The sequence below is a fragment of the Coregonus clupeaformis genome, chromosome 11 (assembly GCF_020615455.1).
Source record: "Coregonus clupeaformis isolate EN_2021a chromosome 11, ASM2061545v1, whole genome shotgun sequence".
Classification (NCBI taxonomy): Eukaryota; Metazoa; Chordata; class Actinopteri; order Salmoniformes; family Salmonidae; genus Coregonus; species Coregonus clupeaformis.
The window spans coordinates 47,738,146-47,755,892 of NC_059202.1; positions in this window are offsets into that span (position 1 = coordinate 47,738,146).

The following is a 17,747-nucleotide window of genomic DNA, read 5'->3' on the forward strand; positions in this document are numbered from 1 at the left end:
GATAAAGTTTTCCCTATTTGCCAATTGCAGCATTTAAGCTTTTTTGTCACGTCTCTTGTGAGACGTGAAGAGGGGGAATGTAAAACTTTATCTTCTGATAAAGTTTTCCCTATTTTGCCAAATTGCAGCATTTAAGCTTTATGTCACGTTCTTGTGAGACGTGAAGAGGGGGAATGTAAAACTTTATCTTCTGATAAAGTTTTCCCTATTTTGCCAATTACACTGTTAGCTTGTGTCACGTCTTAAGTTTTCCTTCTTTACTGTTACTTGGTCACGTCTCTGGGGAGACGTGAAGAGAGGGATTTGTCGTAGTAAATATATTATGTTATAGCTTGGTCTGACTAAAATCTTGTGCATAACCCATCTTGTGTTGGGCCTTTGGATTTAATACAATGCACAAAGACTTCTATCTTGTCGGCCTTATCAGCAGGTGGCTATGGACAACACCCACGCCATAGGTCTCTCAGTTCTCCCAACTCACACGAGTTATTGCTCTGAGGACATACACACACACACCCCCACACACACACACACATACACACACACACACACACACACATCATCATTGTTAAACATACACACATACACACACACACACATACACACACATACACACACACACACATACACACACACACACACACACACACACATACACACACGCACACACACACACACACACACATCATCATTGTTAAGCACACACACACAAAAAACCCCTTCTCTTAGGCTGAACATCTGAAGACAGAGAACCCGACTCAGAGCCAATGCAATGGAAGTGACCTCGACCAACTCATCAGGACCAATCAGAAGATCAGAACTACTAGAATCAACCTACTTTATTTTATTGTATAAAATGTCAGCACACAATGTTTAGGGGCTCGCTCTCTCAGATATCTCCCTACGAGGTTGACGAACGGGTCCGTGCACGCTATTTACAGATATCTTTACCTCTGAATAAACTGCCTCATATTATACAATTATCCACCTTGTCCGAAAGTCTCTACTTGGTCTCCGTTCTCCAGTAAACTTGTGATCATCAACACCTCCCCCAAGTAGACCCATTGTAGCAGCAATCTACTCCATTGGATGTAGTGATCACAATATAGTAGCCATATCTAGGAAAAACAAAGTTCCAAAGGCTGGGCCTAATATTGTGTATAAGAGGTCATACAATAAGTTTTGTAGTGATTCGTATGTTGTTGATGTAAAGAATATATGTTGGTCCATGGTGTGTAATGAGGAGCAAACAGACACTACACTTGACACATTTATGAAATTGCTTGTTCCAGTTACTAATAAGCATGCACCCATTAAGAAAATGACTGTAAAAACTGTTAAATCCCCGTGGATTGATGAGGAATTGAAAAATTGTATGGTTGAGAGGGATGAGGCAAAATGAATGGCAAATAAGTCTGGCTGCACAACCGATTGGCAAGCGTATTGCAAATTGAGAAATAATATGACTAAACTGAATAAAAAGAAGAAGAAACAACACTATGAAACAAGGATAAATGACATAAAAAATTATAGAAAAAAGCTTTTGAGCACCTTAAATGAAATTTTGGGAAAAAAGGCAACCTCAGCTCCATCATTCATTGAATCAGATGGCTCATTCATCACAAAACCAACTGATATTGCCAACTACTTTAATATTTTTTTCATTGGCAAGATTAGCAAACTTAGGCATGACATGCCAGCAACAATTGCTGACACTACACATCCAAGTATATCTGACCAAATAATGAAAGACAAGCATTGTAATTTTGAATTCCGTAAGGTGAGTGTGGAAGAGGTGAAAAAATGATTGTTGTCTATCAACAATGACAAGCTCAGCTGGTAGAGCACGGCGCTTGTAACGCCAAGGTAGTGGGTTCGATCCCCGGGACCACCCATACACAAAAAATTTATGCACGCATGACTGTAAGTCGCTATGGATAAAAGCGTCTGCTAAATGGCATATTATTATTATTATTACAAGCCACCGGGGTCTGACAACTTGGATGGAAAATTACTGAGGATAATAGCGGACTATATTTCCACTCCTATTTGCCATATTTTCAATTTAAGCCTACTAGAATGTGTGTGCCCCCAGGCTTGGAGGGAAGCAAAAGTAATTACCCTACCTAAGAATAGTAAAGCCACCTTTACTGGCTCAAATAGCCGACCAATTAGCCTGTTACCAACCCTTAGTAAACTTTTGAAAAAAATTGTGTTTGACCAGATACGATGCTATTTTACTGTAAACAAATTGACAACAAACTTTCAACATGCTTATAAAGAAGGACATTCAACAAGCACAGCACTTACACAAATGACTGATGATTGGCTGAGAGAAATTGATGATCAAAAGATTGTGGGGGCTGTTTTGTTAGACTTCAGTGCGGCTTTTGATATTATCGATCATAGTCGATCATAGATATTATCGATCATTGAGTAAAGCCAGTGTGTCTATGTATGCGGATGACTCAACACTATACAGGTCGGCTACTACAGCAACTGAAATAACTGCAACACAAAGAGTTGCAGTTAGTTTCGGAATGGGTGGCAAGGAATAAGTTAGTCCTGAATATTTCCAAAACTATAAGCATTGTAATTGGGTCAAATCATTCACTAAACCCTAAACCTCAACTACATCTCGTAATAAATAATGTGGAAATTGAGCAAGTTGAAGAGACTAAACTGCTTGGAGTAACCCTGGATTGTAGACTGTCATGGTCAAATCATATTGATACAACAGTAGCTAAGATGGGGAGACGTATGTCCATAATTAAGTGCTGCTCTGCCTTCTTAACAACACTATCAACAAGGCAGGTCCTACAGGCTCTAGTTTTGTCGCACCTAGACTACTGTTCAGTAGTGTGGTCAGGTGCCACAAAAAGGGACTTGGGAAAATTGCAGTTGGCTCAGAACAGGGCAGCACAGCTGGCCCTTAAAAGTACATGGAGAGCTAACATTAATGACATGCATGTCAGTCTCTCCTGGCTCAGAGTGAAAGAGAGATTGACTTCATCTCTGCTTGTTTTTGTAAGATGTGTTGACAAGCTGAATGTACCGAGCTGTCTGTTTAAACTACTATCACACAGCTCAGAAACCCATGCATACCCCACAAGACATGCCACCAGAGGTCTCTTCACAGTCCCCAAGTCCAGAACAGACTATGGGAGGCGCACAGTACTACATAAAGCCATGACTACATGGAACTCTATTCCACATCAGGTAACTGATGCAAGCAGTAGAATCAGATTTTTTAAAACAGGTAAAAATACACCTTATGGAACACTAGGGACTGTGAAGAGACACACACAAGGGTATAGACACATGCATACGCACACATTGTGATATTGTTGTATGGTGGTATTCAACATTTTGTATTGTAGATAGGTAGTGGTGTAATAATGTCATATGATGTACTGTTTTATATTTTGTTTTATATGTAATGTAAGTACTTTAATATGTTTGGACCCCAGGAAGAGTAGCTGCTGCCTTGGCAGCAGCTAATGGGGATCCCTAATAAATACAAATACAAATCTTGCCTCCCGAGTGGCGCAGCAGTCTAAGACACTGCATCGCAGTGCTTGAGATGTCACTGCAGCCCGGGTTCAATCCCAGGCTGTGTCACAGCCTGCCGTGACCGGGAGACCCATGAGGTGGCGCACAATTGGCCCAGCGTCATCCAGGTTAGGGGAAGGTTTGGCCGGCCGGGATTTCCTTGTCCCATTGCGCTCTAGCGACTCCTTGTGGTGGGCCGGGTGCCTGCAAGCTGACTGCGGGTGCTTGCAAGCTGACTGCGGTCGCCAGTTGGATGGTGTTTCCTCTGACACATTGGTGCGGCTGGCTTCCAGGTTAAGCGAGCAGTGTGTCAAGAAGCAGTGCGGCTTGGCAGGGTCATGTTTCGGAGGACGCATGGCTCTTGACCTTCGCCTCTCCCGAGTCAGTAGGTGAGTTGCAGCGATGGGACAAGACTGTAACTACCAATTGGGGAGAAAAAGGGGGTAAAAGTACCAAAAAAAAGAATCTAACCATCCTATGTCAAAGACACTAGTCACATGATCTCATTGATAGAGGGCATAGGTAGGATACCAGAGGGCCTCTTCCATTCCATGCCTCTTCCATTTTTACAGTAATGCTGCAATTAGTTGGTTGAAATCTTGGGTAGAGCAGACATTTCCATATATTATTTTAGCTGCATGTGTGACATAACTCCACCAGTCCTATTTATGATATAATAATCATTTACAAAGATTATATATATATTTTTGGAGAAATATGTTTTTTTAATCAATTAGTATATTTGAGTTTAACCATAATATTTGTTGTATTATTTGTTCTGTCTTTTCTGGTTGATTAAACTGAAATTGCAACCAACTTTCTATGGGTTGTTTTAAAAATAGCAATATTTTGGAGATTATTTGATTTTCAAATAACCGAAAGTGAGAGGTTGTAATCTGAATAAAGGGAAAAGGGCCATTCTTGAACATGGGGTGAGACATTCTTACTAATTTGCTAGAGAACCAATTCGGATTTAAGTATAACTTTTGTATGACTGACACCTTTAGTGAGAGGTCTAATGCATTAATATTTAATAATTTCTGCACTCCGAGTTCATATTCATTATATAAATAGGCCCTTTCCATTTTGTCTGGCTCGCCATTCCAAATCAAATGGAATATTTTTTGTTCAAATAATTTAAAAAACAGGTCGCTAGGAAATAAACAAATAGGTAAACTGGAATATGACTAAAGCGTTAACCAGGGTGATCTTTTCCACAAATAGACAGGTATTTTCCTTTCCATGGTAGCAAGATCTTATCTATTTTTGCAAACTTTCTATAAAAATATATTGGAGTGAGAACATTTCTTTCTTTCGGTGTATGTATACCGAGTATGTCCACTTCACCTTCAGACCATTTTATTGGTAAACTACAAGGTAATGTAAAAGTTCTATTTTTTTGTGATCCAATACGGAATATAATACACTTATCATAATTTATTTTTAATCCAGAGAGGTTAGAAAAAGTATTTAGATCCTCTATGAGGCTGTGGAGGGATCCAAATTGTGGATTTAAAAGAAAACATGAATCATCAGCGTACAATGACACCTTTGTTTTTAAGCCCTGGATTTCTAACCCATTGATATTATTGTTGTATCTGATTTTAACAGCTAACATTTTGATGGCAATAATAAATAGATATGCTGATAGTGTACAAGCTTGTTTTAATCCTTCTGACAGTTTAAAACTTTCTGAGAAGTAGCCATTATTCAATTTTTTAAATGGGCTTTATATTTACCACTTGGATCCTGTTTCAGTAATAATGAAATCAGACCTTCTTGTTGAGTGTCTGATAATCTACCATTTATATAGGAGTGGTTAAAACATGCTAATAGCAGTTCTCTGAGTATATCAAATAAGGTTTGGTATACCTCCACCATCCAAACCCTCCCCTAACCAGGACGACGCTGGGCCAATTGTGCGCCGCCTGATGGGCCTCCCGGTCACGGACGGCTGCGACACTGGCCGGGATCGAACCCAGGTCTGTAGTGACTCCTCAATCACTGCGACGCAGTGCCTTAGACCACTACGCCACTCAGGAGTATGGACATAAAGGCTTTAATTGCATCAATAAGTTCTTCCTCTGTAATTTGGCCTTCACATGAGTCTTTCTGTACAGCTGTTACTTTTACATTATTAATAGAAAAAATTATCCATACAATTAGCTTCGGTTAGTGGAGATGGAGGAGACTGAAACGAAAACATATGCTTAAAGTACTTTACTTCCTCTTTCAAAATATTGTTTGGTGAATCATGGGTGACTCCATCATTTGTAACAAGTTTCAGTAAATTATTTTTGGTATAATTTCTATGTTGAAGATTATTTGGATTGAGAATTGGAACAGGTTTCCCTCAATAATTTCCCTGTATTTAGCGCCATCAATCATTCCTTCAATTCTGACCAGTTTCCCAGTCCCTGCCGATTAAAAATATCCCAACAGCATGATGCTGCCACCACCATGCTTCACTGTGGGGATGGTGTTCTCGGGGTGATGAGAGTGAGTGTTGGGTTTGCGCCAGACATAGCGTTTTCCTTGATGGCCAAAAAGCTCAATTTTAGTCTCATCTGACCAGAGTCCCTTCTTCCATTTGCAAAGCACACTGTGTATTACTATTGGCCTTGTTTCGGGGCGGAGCTCATTAGAATAATATTCAGCATGCTTTGCAATTGTTCATTTCTACATATACATTATATTCAGTTAATTTAGCAGACTTCTGATACCAATACTCCCGAGTGGCGCAGTGGTCTAAGTAGCTGTGCCACTAGATGTCCTGGTTTGAATCCAGGCTCTGTCGTAGCCGGCCGCGACTGGGAGACCCATGGGGCGGCGCACAATTGGCCCAGGGTAGGGGAGGGTATGGCCTGCAGGGATGTAGCTCAGTTGGTAGAGCATGGCGTTTGCAACGCCAGTGCTGTGGTTTTGATTCCCACAGGGGACCAGTATGAAAAATAAAAAAAATAATGTATGCACTCACTAACTGTATGTCGCTCTGGATAAGCGCATCTGCTAAATGACTAAAATGTAAATGCAGGGTGAAAAATTGTGAACCGTTATAAAAAATATTTTGAAAATACAAATTACAGCCCTCAAAAGTATATTGTTACAAAATACATTGGAGTGTAGTTCAGCCCAGAGTAATACAAAATACTCATAAGTAATTGAAATACATACACTACATGACCAAAAGTATGTGGACACCTGCTCGTCAAACATCTCATTCCAGAATCATGGGCATTAATATGGAGTTGGTCCCCCCCTTTGCTGCTATAACAGCCTCCACTGTTCTGGGAAGGCTTTCCACTAGATGTTGGAACATTGCTGCGGGGACTGGCTTCCATTCAGCCACAAGAGCATTAGTGAGGTCGGGCACTGATGTTGGACGATTAGGCCCGGTTCACATTATGCGTTCCAATTCATCCCAAAGGTATTCGATGGAGTTGAGGTCAGGGCTCTGTGCAGGCCAGTCAGGTTCTTCCACGCCGATCTCGACAATTCATTTTTGTATGGACCTCGCTTTGTGCACGGGGGCATTGTCATGCTGAAACAGGAAAGGGCCTTCCCCAAACTGTTGCCACAAAGTTGGAAGCACAGAATCATCTAGAATGTCATTGTATGCTGTAGCGTTAACATTTCCCTTCACTGGAACTAAGGGGTCAAGCCCAAACCATGAAAAATAGCCCTAGACCAGGGGTGTCAAACATACGGCCCGCGGGCCGGATCAGGCCCGCAAACGGGTTTAATTCGGCCCGCGAGATGATTTTAAAGTATAAAAATGCGCTGCAATTTTTCAATAAAATAAACTGCTGTTCCAATTGCGTCCACTGGATGGCGCAATAGCAATTGTGTTAAGCAAGCAAACTGTTTATACCGGGGCAGAGCAAGTAGGTCAAGCACGTGCAGCCAATGAGCTACTTTGTTTTGCCCGCGATATTTATTACGGCTTCTACTTTTAACATTATGTGCTTTGGCACCCTCATTGTCCCAATATGTCTCTGTCAAAAAAGAGAAAAGTGGACGCAGAGTGCAGAGTGTTCCAAGAAAAATGGTCATCCTATTTATTCACGGAATTGAATGGGAAAGCTGTATGTTTGGTGTGTTCAGAGCATGTTGCAGTGCTGAAAGAATATAACCTTCGCCGCCACTATGTGAGTCTTCATGCCGACAAATATGACAACTTTCAAGGACAGCGGAGATGAGAGAAGGTGAATGAACTGTTGGCGGGTCTGAAGAAACAGCAGTCTGTGTTTACTCACAGCCGAGACATCAGTGACGCTGCAGTGAAAGCTAGCTACCTCATTGCTAATGAAATCGCAGTGGCTTCAAAACCATTTAGTGAGGGTGAATTTGTAAAAACATGCATGATGAAGGCAGCGGAGATTGTGTGCCCTGAAAAGCGGCAGGCTTTTGCAAATATCAGCCTGACAAGAAACACAGTTGCAGACAGGATTTCCGATCTTTCAGTGGATTTGGACAGCCAGTTGAAGCAAAAAGTAAAGTCATTTATTGCGTTTTCGGTTGCAATTGATGAAAGCACGGACATTACAGATGTTGCACAACTGGCCATTTTTTCATCCGCGGAGTTGATGACACATTGACCGTCACCGAGGAGTTCGTGGAGTTGGTGCTGATGACAGATACAACGACAGCAGCTGATATTTTTACCGCACTGGTCGGCGCGCTGGACAGGGTCGGAGTGGACTGGTCCCGACGCTGTCAGCCTGGCTACAGATGGTGCGCCCTCAATGATCGGGAAAAAAGCAGGCGTTGTGACAAAGTTCAGAGAGAAAGTGCAATCTGCAAATGGAGGACGTGATTTTTTGACTTTTCACTGTATTTTGCACCAGGAGACTTTGTGTTGCAAGTCATTAAAGATGGATAACGTCATGAAGGTGGTCATCCAAACTGTTAATTTCATCCGATCCAGAAGCCTGAATCACCGTCAGTTTGACAGCCTTCTCAGAGAGAAAGACCACATCTATGGCCTGCCATACCACACTGAGGTAAGATGGTTAAGCCGAGGTGCTGTGCTGAGGCGTTTCTTTGATTTACGAGTAGAAATTGAACAGTTCATGGAAGAAAAGGGCAAACCAGTGTTAGAATTTCATTCCGCAGAATGGATGCCGGACCTTGCATTTATGGTGGATGTTACAGAGCACCTGAATAACTTGAACAAACAGCTGCAAGGGCGCAACAAAGTTGTCACGCAGTATTATGACAGCATACGTTCTTTCAAGTTGAAGCTGTCATTGTGGGAGACGCAACTTGCCGGTGGTGATGCAGCTCACTTCCCCTGTCTGAAAAATGTGCGCGACCCAACATGTGGCAGACATGAAGCGGTTCAAAGATAAAATAACTGGACTGTTACGGGAGTTTGAGCAACGCTTTCAGATTTATGTTTATATGTTTTTATGTTGATGTGCAATTGTTTTTAATTGATTTTATTTTATTTGTATATTTAACCTATTCTTGACTCTGTGGTTCTTGCACTTGTTTGGGGAACAGGATTTCATTATTTTTATCTACATTTCTGCCTGAGAAATGACACCCTGATATAGTTCTGTGATCTGTGAAACAGTTCTGTTAATCACTGAGGCATTGTGTATTTGTGTGTTCTTTTTCTTTAGAATTTTCAAATAAACTTGACGTGTTTTATGATTAATAGTGATGTTGTGCTTGTACTATTTTGGACACACTGTCCTCAGGCTCCAGCTTTATGTTGTATGTTGATCGTATTAAAACAAAGAAAACAATCTGAAGTTGTTGTTTTTAAGTTATATATACCATGATTTTTCCGGTCCGGCCCACTTGGGAATAGATTTTCCTCCATGTGGCCCCTGAGCTAAAATGAGTTTGACACCCCTGCCCTAGACCATTATTGTCACGATCGTCGTTAAGAGAGGAGGACCAAGGCGCAGCGTGATGAACGAACATGTTTATTTATCATTAGCGATAAACACGGACAGTAAACAAAAACAACAAACGACTCGTAACGTCCTAGGTAACATAGACCAACACGGAACAAGAACCCACAAACACAAAGGGAAAAACAGACAGTTTAAATATGGCTCCCAATCAGAGACAACCAGCCACAGCTGACACTCGTTGCCTCTGATTGGGAGTCACTCAGGCCAACCTAGAAATAAACAAACTAGAACTCCCCACAAAGAAATACAACACATAGAATGAACACACCCTGGCTCAACATATAGAGTCCCAGAGCCAGGGTGTGACAGTACCCCCCCCTAAAGGCGCGGACTGCGACCGCGCCTCAATTAGAGCAAAACAGGGTAGGGCTGGGTGGGCATTCCTCCTCGGCGGCGGTTCTGGCTCCGGCCTTGCCCACCACCCTCCAATAAACCCCCCATAGCGCCCCTGGTCCGGTCTGGCCCCGCTGGCTGGAGCTGAACTGGACTTAGCAGGAGCGGTTAGCTTCAGCTCCGTAGTGGAGCAGTTGACCGGTACCTTACCAGGCACCGGTGACCCAGGCACGGGTTGTGCGGGACTGACGACGCGCACCCCTGGCTTGGTGCGTGGAGTAGGAACGGGCCGGACCGGGCTGACGATGCGCACCCCTGGCTCGGTGCGTGGGAGTAGGAACGGGCCGGACCGGGCTGACGATGCGCACCCTGGCTTGGTGCGTGGAGTAGGAACGGGCCGGACCAGGCTGACGATGCGCACCCCTGGCTTGGTGCGTGGAGCAGCAACGGGCCGGACCGGGCTGACGATGCGCACCCCTGGCCTGGTGCGTGGAGCAGGGACAGGCCGGACCGGACTGGCGACGCACACCGTAGGCTTGGTGCGAGGAGCAGGGACAGGCCGGACCGGGCTGGCGACGCACACCGTAGGCTTGGTGCGAGGAGCAGGGACAGGCCGGACCGGGCTGGCAACGCACACCGTAGGCTTGGTGCGAGGAGCAGGGACAGGCCGGACCGGGCTGGCGACGCACACCGTAGGCTTGGTGCGAGGAGCAGGGACAGGCCAGACCGGGCTGACGACTCGCACCCCTGGCTTGGTGCGAGTTGCAGGAACAGGCTGGACCAGGCTGACGACTCGCACCCCTGGCTTGGTGCGAGTGGCAGGAACAGGCCGGGCCGGGCTGGCGACGCGCACCGTAGCTTTGGTGCGAGTGGCAGGAACAGGCCGGGCCGGGCTGGCGACGCACATCGTAGGTTTGGTGCGAGTGGCAGGAACAGGCCGGGCCGGGCTGGCAACGCGCACCGTAGACTTGGTGCGAGTGGCAGGAACAGGCCGGACCGGGCTGGCGACGCACACCGTAGGCTTGGTGCGAGAGGCAGGAACAGGCCGGGCCGGGCTGGCGATGCGCACCATAGGCTTGATGCGAGGAGCAGGAACAGGCCGGACCGGGCTGTGGAGACGGATAGGAGACCTGGAGTGAAGAGCGGCCACAACCCGTCCTGGCTGAATGCCTACCTTCACACACTCGGTGTGAGGCATCCGCACAGGACGCACAGGGCTGTGTACCCGTACTGGCATAACAGCACGTGACACTGGCACAGGATATCCGGGACCGCGGAGAGGCATTGGAGACCACGAGCGTTGAGCCGGCACACTCCGTCCTGGCTGCATACCCACCTTCGCACGACACGTGCGGGGTGCTCGCACAGGACGTACAGGACTATGCCGGACCACTCGTGGCATAGAACGCCGCTCCGCATACCGCGGAACCTGCCCAGTCCCACGCTGCCATGCCTGAGTACGGGAAGTTGGTTCCGCTCTCCATCCAGGCTCCGCCAACCTGCTTTCTCCATCTCCTTTCCCGGCGCTTCCTCCCATGTCCAGTCTGCCTGCTCCTGGACACGCTGCTTGGTCCTTGTATGGTGGGTTCTTCTGTCACGATCGTCGTTAAGAGAGGAGGACCAAGGCGCAGCGTGATGAACGAACATGTTTATTTATCATTAGCGATAAACACGGACAGTAAACTAAAACAACAAACGACTCGTAACGTCCTAGATAACATAGACCAACACGGAACAAGAACCCACAAACACAAAGGGAAAAACAGACAGTTTAAATATGGCTCCCAATCAGAGACAACCAGCCACAGCTGACACTCATTGCCTCTGATTGGGAGTCACTCAGGCCAACCTAGAAATAAACAAACTAGAACTCCCCACAAAGAAATACAACACATAGAATGAACACACCCTGGCTCAACATATAGAGTCCCAGAGCCAGGGTGTGACAATTATTCCTCATCCACCAAATTTTACAGTTGGCACTATGCATTGGGGCAGGTAGCGTTCTCCTGGCATCCGCCAAACCCAGATTTGTCAGTCCGACTGCCAGATGGTGAAGCGTGATTCATCACTCCAGAGAACGTGTTTCCATTGCTCCAGAGTCCAATGGCGGCGAGCTTTACACCACTCCTGCCGACTTAGGCTTGTGTTCGGCTGCTCGGCCATGGAAACCCATTTCATGAAGCTCTTGACTAACAGTTATTGTGCTGACGTTGCTTCTAGAGGCAGTTTGGAACTTGGTAGGGAGTGTTCCAACCGAGGACAGACGATTTTTACGTGCTACACGCTTCAGCACTTGGCGGTCTCATTCTGTGAGCTTGTGTGGCCTACCACTTCGCGGCTGAGCCGTTGTTGCTCCTAGACGTTTCCCCTTCACAATAACAGCACTTACAGTTGACCGGGGCAGCTCTAGCAGCGCAGAAATTTGACAAACTGACTTGTTGGAAAGGTGGCATCCTATGACGGTGCCACGTTGAAAGTCACTGAGCTCTTCAGTAAGGCCATTCTACTGCCAATGTTTGTCTATGGAGATTGCATGTCGGTGTGCTCAATTTTATACACCTGTCAGCAACAGGTGTGGCTGAAATAGCCGAATCCACTAATTTGAAGTGGTGTCTACATACTTTTGTATATATAGTGTATTTCAAATACATGTAAAATAAATACTGCCCATCTCTGCGGACAGTATGCATCCCCTTCCCCTTGTGGAGGAAACATTTTTATTCTGGAGGGACAGCCTTGAATTGTACATATTGTCTCATACAATCATTGGTTCCTGTAGGTGCTGGGTAGAGATATGAGGGGGAGACGGTCATGACCCCATCCTCAGACCTTTTTGCAGAACGCCCAGAATATGATCTATAAGTTAAGATAGGAGACGGTGCCAGTCACATGCAGGAACCAACCCTATGAACCATGCCTATGTAGCTTGTCTGTGTAAGCAGTATATAAGAGAACGAATGGGACTGCCCCGGTAGAGCTCACTTCAGACTAGTACTTTATGCATGTAAGTTTGACTGTGACCTCTCCAGCTTGCTGTTAATAAAGAATTATTCATTTAAGATTGACTTCAGGTCTCTGGTGGTAATTTCCACGACACCCTCAAGAATGGTTTACCATATAGCCAGTTTTGCAGGGTTAAACTCATCATTGGCCAACAGTCCGAATTTTACACCAATGCTAAGAAGATGACTGACAAATTCAAAATGAAAGGCTACAAGGACAAAACTCTTGATGATGCGATGATGAAAATATCCCAAAAACCAAGAGAGGAACTGCTCAAAACTAAACCAAAGAAGAAAAACAATGTGACAATCATTTGCACGAAGTATACCAAGTGTTCTGAGAAAATTAAAGCAATCCTGAAAAAGCACTGGCATATTCTGCAAGCGTAGTGGCAATATTGGGGACAGCCTAGATCTGACCTGTCACCTGAGCCCACTCAGACACTCCTGGCACCCATTTCAAATGGCAATTACAAATGTGGCTCACAGCACAGTGCAACAGAACTACGAAAACATCCTTCTTCAGACACCCACACACAGGCTGAAAAATTATTTATAGGGGTGTCATCACATGAAAGACGAAGGGATTAATCTATCTCATCACCTGTCCATGTGGGGAAGCCTATGTAGAACAAACGAAAAGACAATTAAACAGTGGGGGAAAAAGTATCCAATTGTCATACTTCAGTAAATGTATAGATACCTTAATAGAAATTTACTCAAGTAAAATACTACTCGAGTAAAAGTCTAAAAGTATTTGGTTTTAAATATACTTTCAAAAGTAAAAGTATAAACAATTTAAAATTCCTTATATTAAGCAAAGCAGACGGCACCATTTTCTTGTTTTAAAAATGGATAGCCAGGGGCACACTCCAACACTCAGACATTATTTACAAAAGATGCATTTGTGTTTAGTGAGTCCGCCAGGCCAGAGGCAGTAGGGATGACCACGTGTTCTCTTGATAAGTGCTTGAATTTGACAATTTTCCTGTCCTGCTAAGCTTTCAAAATGTAACGAGTACTTTCGGTTGTCAGGGGAAATGTATGGAGTAAAAAGTACAATATTTTCTTTAGGAATGTAGTGAAGTAAAAGTAAAAGTAGTCAAAAATATAAATAGTAAAGTAAAGTACAGATACCCAAAAAAACGACTTAAGTATTTTTACTTAAGTACTTTACACCACTGCAATTAAAACAATGCATAGTTGAACACCACAGCTCAATCAGGTGTAAGAACTGATTACCCAGTAGCAGCTCACTTTGTTGAAGGTAACCATCCCATTTCCTCCCACAAATACATAGATATCGAGCATGTTACTCTACCAAGGAGAGGAGGTACATTGAGACCCTACTAGAGGGAGGCCTACTGGATCTCCTATCTAAAAACACTGACCCCTAGTGGTTTGAATATTGACTTTGACCTCAGGCCCTTGTATTTTTATATGAACAAGTCTGCTAAATGAACATATTCTTTCCAAAGCTTATCAGCTTGCACTTTTGATGTTCCCTTTGTTGATGTTGATTATGTTTATTATGCATTGCGTTTGAACCAAAAAATGACATGTAACAAAGACTGAATGAAATGGAAACAATTAGATATTTACATTTTAGTCATTTAGCAGACGCTCTTATCCAGAGCGACTTACAGTTAGTGAATACATATTTTTTTATACTGGCCCCCCGTGGGAAATGAACCCACAACCCTGGCGTTGCAAACGCCATGCTCTATCAACTGAGCTACATCCCTGCCGGCCATTCCCTCCCCTACCCTGGACGACGCTGGGCCAATTGTGCGCCGCCCATGAGTCTCCCGGTCGCGGCCGGCTGCGACAGAGCCTGGATTCAAACCAGGATCTCTAGTGGCACAGTTAGCACTGCGATGCAGTGCCTTAGACCACTGCGCCACTCAGGAGTCTATATACACAATGCCTTCTGAAAGTCTTCATAGCCCTTGACTTTTTCCCCATTTTGTTGTGTTACAGCCTGAATTTAGATTTTGTGTCACTGGCCTACACACAATACCCCATAATGTCAAAGTGGAATTATGTTTTTTGAAATGTTTTTCTGGAATGTCTTGAGTCAACAAGTATTAAACCCCTTTGTTATGGCAAGCCTAAATAAGTTCAGGAGTAAAAATGTGCTTAACAAATCACATGATAAGTTGCATCGACTCATTCCGTGTTCGATAATAGTGGTTATCATGATTTTTGAATGACTACCCCATCTCTGTGCCTCACACATACAATTATCTGTAAGGTCCCTCAATCGAGTAGTGAATCTCAAGCACAGATTCAACCACAAAGACCAGGGAGGTGTTTCAGTACCTCGCAAAGAAGGGCACTGATTGGTAGATGTAAAAAAAAAAAAATGTATTTTAAGTTATTAATTAGGCTTCGGATGGTGTATCAATACACCCAGTCACTACAAAGACACAGTCGTCCTTTCTAACTCAGTTGCCTGAGAGGAAGGAAACTGCTCCAGGATTTGAACATGAGGCCAATGGTGATAAACAGTTACAGCATTTAATGGCTGTGATATGAGAAAACTGAGGATAGATCAACAACATTGTAGTTAATCCACAATACTAACCTAAATGACAGAGTGAAAAGAAGGAAGTCTGTACAGAATTAACATATTCCAAAACATGCATCCTGTTTGCAATAAGGCACTTAAGTAATAATGCAAAAACATTTGCCAAAGAAATTAACTTTTTGTCCTTAATACAAAGCGTTATGTTTGGGGCAAATCCAATAGAACACATCACTGAGTACCACTCTTCATATTTTCAAGCATGGTGGTGGCTGCGTCCTGTTATGGGTTGCTTGTCATCGGCAAGAACTAGGGAGTTTCTTAGGATAAAAAGAAACGGAATACAGCTATAAATACAGGCAAAACACCAGAGGAAAACCTGGTTCAGTCTGCTTTCCAACAGAAACTGGGAGACAAATTTACCTTTCAGCAGGATAATAACCTGAAACACAAGGCCAAATCTACACTGGAGTTGAATGTTCCTGAGTGGCCTAGTTACAGTTTTGACTTAAGTCGGCTTGAAAATCTATGGCAATACTTGAAAATGGCTGTCTAGCAATGGTCAACAATCAACTTGACAGAGCTTGAAGAATTTTTTAAAGAATAATGGACAAATATTGTACAATCCAGGCTCTTGGAGCCTTACCCAAAAATACACACAGCTGTAATCACCGCCAAGGGTGATTGTACAAATTATTGACTCAGGGACGTGAATACTTATGTAAATTTGATATTTCTGTATTTAATTTTCAATATATTTGCAAAAATTTCTAAAAACAAGTTTTCACTTTGTCATTATGGAGTATTGTGTGTAGATGGATGAGAAAAAAATCTGTTTAATCATTTTTGAATTCAGGCTGTAACACAACAAAATGTGGAATTGGTCAAGGGGTATGAATACTTCTGAAGGCACTGTACATATCAGTGAGTATCCAAGCACCAAAAACCACTGGAATATTAGGGTAGTGTATTCATTTTTAATGCTTATAAAGTCCCAAAAATGTGTAGTAATATTGCATTTGTTACTACCGTTTGATTTAGTCATTTATTTAGTTTCAGTAGGGGTAAAGTGGTACCTTTTGGAGATGTGTGACTATAACGGACCAATATGCTTCTCAGCCAGGACCAATGTTTTTTTAATGGCACACTAGTCTTCCATTAATTTGTTTGAATATGTTGATGACATATCATATTGATATATTGAAGACATTAAAACCTTTGCTAGAGATTGCATTTTGATAAGTCTAATAATATAATAATAAGCCATTTAGCAGACGCTTTTATCCAAAGCGACTTACAGTCATGTGTGCATACATTTTTACGTATGGGTGGTCCCGGGGATCGAACCCACTACCCTGGCGTTACAAGCGCCGTGCTCTACCAATTGAGCTACAGAGGACCACTAATGAAATCACCCTTGCCTTTAACAACTTTCTGGCTTCCTTTTTTGCCTTGTGTTTCAATCAAAGCGAACATGATCGAATGCAGTCCTGTGGTGTTCCACATGCTAGGTGTATTATATGTCCTTGACATGGTGGTCTTGTATACTGTTACGAAACCACTTACTAGCCTACGGATATTTTTGCACTCGCTTTGTCTAAGGGTCTTAGGCCTAGTTACATGGTCTGTAACCTGAATGAATGTGTGCATTTCTGTGAAAAATCAGCATTTGAGGACTGTGTTGGATGCACATGTACCCAGGGAGACAGCAGCCTTACCTTATGTCCAGGGCCAGCTCTGTCTTGACTCCTTTGGGTCGACAAGCCCAAGCAGATTATTATGTTCAGATGGTGACAGAAACAAATATATACAGTGCATTCGGAATGTATTCAGACCCCTTGACTTTTTCCACATTTTGTTACGTTACAGCCTTATTCTGAAATGGATTAAATTGTTTTTTGCCCCGATCAATCTACACACAATACCCCATAATGACAAAGCGAAAACAGGTTTTTAGAAAAGTTTGCAAATGTATTAAAAATAAATAACAGAAATGCCTTATTTACATAAGTATGCAGACCCTTTGCTATGAGACTCAAAATTGAGCTCAGGTGCATCCTGTTTCCATTGATCATCCTTGAGATGTTTCTACAACTTGATTGGAGTCCACCTGTGGTACATTCAATTGATTGGACATGATTTGGAAAGGCACACACCTGTCTATATAAGGTCCCACAGTTGACAGTGCATGTCAGAGCAAACACCAAGCCATGAGATCGAAGGAATTGTCCGTAGAGCTCCGAGACAGAATTGTGTCGAGGCACAGATCTGGGGAAGGGTACCAAAAACTGTCTGCGGCATTGAAGGTCCCGAAGAACACAGTGGCCTCCATCATTCATAAAATATATATCAATAATATCAAGGGTATTATTTGAATGCTGGTGACATGATGATCGGTGCTTG